General features: G+C 44.5%; 2 non-coding genes across 2 annotated transcripts; both read right to left on the reverse strand.

Annotated features, from left to right (window-relative positions):
• Positions 1-426: 426 nt before the first annotated feature.
• LOC131201554 (5S ribosomal RNA) lies at positions 427-545 on the reverse strand. Its single transcript, XR_009155919.1, has one exon. It is a non-coding gene; the product is annotated as a 5S ribosomal RNA (ribosomal RNA).
• A 468-nt stretch (positions 546-1,013) lies between these two features.
• On the reverse strand, positions 1,014-1,132 carry LOC131201511 (5S ribosomal RNA). Its single transcript, XR_009155878.1, has one exon. It is a non-coding gene; the product is annotated as a 5S ribosomal RNA (ribosomal RNA).
• Between the last annotated feature and the right edge of the window lie 2,602 nt (positions 1,133-3,734).

Genomic DNA, 3,734 nt, shown 5'->3' on the forward strand with positions numbered 1-3,734 from the left:
TTAGGGGTCTCCAGGGGTCTCAACCTTGGCAACTTTAAGACTTATGGACTTCAACTCCCAGAATTTCTCAGCCAGCCAGCCAATAAAGAATTCAATTCTATTCTATTCTATTCTATTCTATTCTATTCTATTCTATTTTTCAAAATAGCTGAAGTAACTTGGCATAGTACAGCTACACTTGGCATAGAAAAGTTAAGTTAAAACTTCTTAAATTCGATCTCACCCAAGCGAGTGGGGAAAACGTAGCGCTCGCATTTCTTGCACAAGCTGCAATTTGCAGCAAAAGTGGAAGACAGGCTGTGGACCAGGAGGGAGGGGGAAGCAAGGAGACAAAAGTAGTTTTTTTAAAAAAATAAATAAAAAAAATATTAAATAAAAAACGATTATTAATATTAAATAAATAAATCAAATATTAAAATAAAAAAAAGCCTACAGCACCCGGTATTCCCAGGCGGTCTCCCATCCAAGTACTAACCAGGCCTGACCCTGCTTAGCTTCCGAGATCAGACGGGATCGGGCGCTTTCAGGGTAGTATGGCCATAGACAATGAATGAGATTTTTGCTGTTGCTTTTAAGCTGCCTCTCCATACCCTGCTGCAGCAATCAGCAGGACTACAAAGTGGGACCTATCATCTCCTGCACCCAGGCCTTCCATGCCTCTTGCTACTGCTGCTGCGGTATTTCTGCGCTGCCCTGCAAAACCAGGAGGGCCGTCCTAAGCAAGCGGATGAAAAAGGATCTCTCACCCACCCGATCTCACAGTGGGGCAAAAGGACCCTTGCATTTTTTCTGCATGGGCTGCAAATTGCAAGACAACTGGAAAGACAGGCTGGGCGGGGAAGGGGAGGGGAGGGGAAGCAAGGAGGTAAAAGTTTTTTTTTTAATTTAAAATAAAATATTGATTTTTTTTTTAAAAAAGCCAGGAGACAAGTTTTTTTTAATTTTAAATAAAATATTAAATAAAAAAACGATTATTAATATTAAATAAATAAATCAAATATTAAATAAAAAAAAGCCTACAGCACCCGGTATTCCCAGGCGGTCTCCCATCCAAGTACTAACCAGGCCTGACCCTGCTTAGCTTCCGAGATCAGACGGGATCGGGCGCTTTCAGGGTAGTATGGCCGTAGACGCTTGTTAGTTTGCTTGCTGCTGTTTTTAAGCACCCTTTCTAAATCCATTTTCCTATCTTCTAGAATTTTTTTCTTAGTTGGGATGGCAGCAGTATTGCTGGTTGTTGTTGTTAGCAGTATAATTATTAATTATCCCAAGCATTGGGCAAAGTTTTTTTTGCTTCTTGCAATTGTCTAGTTCTTCTGTCCATGTGATGCTAGGCAGAGTTGTGAATGCTTGAATTCCCTAGTCTTGCTGGCTGGGGAATTCTGGGAGTTGAAGTCCCTACATTTTCAGGCTGCCAAGGTTGAGAAAGGCTGGCTTTGATTTGGCCACCTGATCCATTTCCTAAACCAGGGGTGTCCAAATCTTGGCAACTTTAAAACTTGTGGACTTCAACTCCCAGAATTCCTCAGCCAGCTTTGCTTGGTGCCTATGCTCTCAGTGTACATAAAAGAAAAAATATGTTCACCAAGAATCCTAAAGTGCAACACTTAATGATCGTCATAAGGTACAAATAAGCAATCAGGAAACAATATCAATATAAATCATAAGGATACAACAACAAAGTTACAGTCATACAGTCATAAGTGGAAGGAGAAATAGAATAGAATAGAATAGAATAGAATAGAATAGAATAGAATAGAATAGAATAGAATAGAATAGAATAGAATAGAATAGAATTTTTTATTGGCCAAGTGCAGTGGTGGGTTTTAAAACGTTTTACTACCGGTTCTGTGGGTGTGGCTTGGTGGGCGTGGCATGGCTTGGTGGGTGTGGCTTGGGAAGGAGACTGTAAAATCTCCATTCCCACCCCACTCCAGGGAAAGGATACTGCAAAATCCCCATTTCCTCCGGATCAGCTGGGACTCGAGAGGCAGAGAATAGATGGGGGCGGGGCCAGTCAGAGTTTTTACTACCGGTTCTCCGAACTACTCAAAATTTCTGTTACCGGTTCTTCAGAACTGGTCAGAACCTGCTGAAACCCACCTCTGGCCAAGTGTGATTGGACACATAAGGAATTGGTCTTAGTGCAAAAGCTCTCAGTGTACATAAAAGAAAAGATACATTCATCAAGAATTCTAAGGTGCAACACTTAGTCATAGGGCAGTAGTCACCAACCGGTGGTCCGTGGACTACTGGTGGTCCGCGAGAAAATTTTGGTGGTCCCCAGAAAAATTATTTGCATTTTTTATATTGCACTAAATCAGGGGTCCTCAAATTAGGGCCCCTGGACTGGATACATGCAATGAACGCCTGTGTTGCTGCAGAGAGTCTCCCTCTTCAGCGTCTGTTTGTGTGGGTTGGGGTCTGCTTCAGCCTCCTGGTGCGGGGCTTTGGGCGAGTCAACCAAGCTTGGTGTCGTGTCCCATTCCTCCTCTGACGGCCAAGTCGGGGAAGTCCGTATCAAGTGTGCCCCTGCAGCTTTGCCAAAGTTCTGTCAGAGTTCTCAGGGCAGGCAGGAGACCAGGATGTGACTTCAGCAATCCAATTTAGACTTTGCCTGACTCAAAGAATGCCAGAAAGCAGATCCTTTATATAGGCCATGGGGTGTGGCTCCATGACTCAGCACTTATCCAGGCCTGCCCCTCCCTTCCTTTTGCTGACGTTGCCTCTCCACTCTCCGGAAGCGTGGGTCCCTCCAGCCTCCAGCTGCCGGTAATTCCAGCTCGTGACTGGCTTCACACTCCCCAGGCTCACATGCTGTGGGGGAGGGGCCCAGCTACTCCGTTTGTCTGGGCATGGTGCCAGGACGGGAGGCTGGAGGCATGTCAGGCCATTCATCTTGCTCAGTCTGTCCGGGCATGGTGCCAGGACTGGGGGCTGGAGGCATGCCAGGACATTCTTCTGCACTATCGGCATCCGGCAGGAGACGAGAGGGGCCCGGCTGCAGAGAGGGGGGTGAGCAAGGCACAACACTTGGTCTCAAAAAGACAACCTACAAAGTTACCCCTGCATGGCCCCATGGGAGTCAGACAACCAATCAGAATACAAGCTCAAATTCAAAAGCCCAGAGAGGGCATAAAACCCAGGCACTCTCAGCATCTCTTTCCCTTTCCCCCCCCCCATTTCATCCGAGATCTTCAAGTCATGTGGTCCTGTCCACCATTAAAAACATCTTGCCAAGCAACTTCCATGAATCCAGTGTCTTTCTTCCCCACTTGAAACTAAACCCAGATGGACATTTCTTCCAACAATACTTTGAATTTATTATCCGTGGGGGGGGGGGTGTTATATCGGGCGATTGAGGAGGCAGGAGACAGGTCGTGTGTAACAACTCTTTATTGTATGGTGTGAACCCAGCAAATAAACTATAAGAAAAGCTCTCCTTATATACTATTCTGGCTGAGGCACCAGCCAATCATTAACGAGTATTTTCCCTCCAAAAGTTCCCTCCAAAAGTCAGATACATTACAGGGGGAGGGACACACAGTTTTCTGGAGAAGGCTCTGATGCTGGGAAAGATAGAAAGAGAATAATAATAATAATAATAATAATAATAATAATAATAATAATAATAATAATGATGATGATGATGATGATGATGATGATGATGATGATGATGATGATGATGATGATGATGATGATGATGTTGATGATGATGATGATGATGATGATGA

This window comes from Ahaetulla prasina, chromosome 6 (genome assembly GCF_028640845.1).
Source record: "Ahaetulla prasina isolate Xishuangbanna chromosome 6, ASM2864084v1, whole genome shotgun sequence".
NCBI classification, from domain to species: domain Eukaryota; kingdom Metazoa; phylum Chordata; class Lepidosauria; order Squamata; family Colubridae; genus Ahaetulla; species Ahaetulla prasina.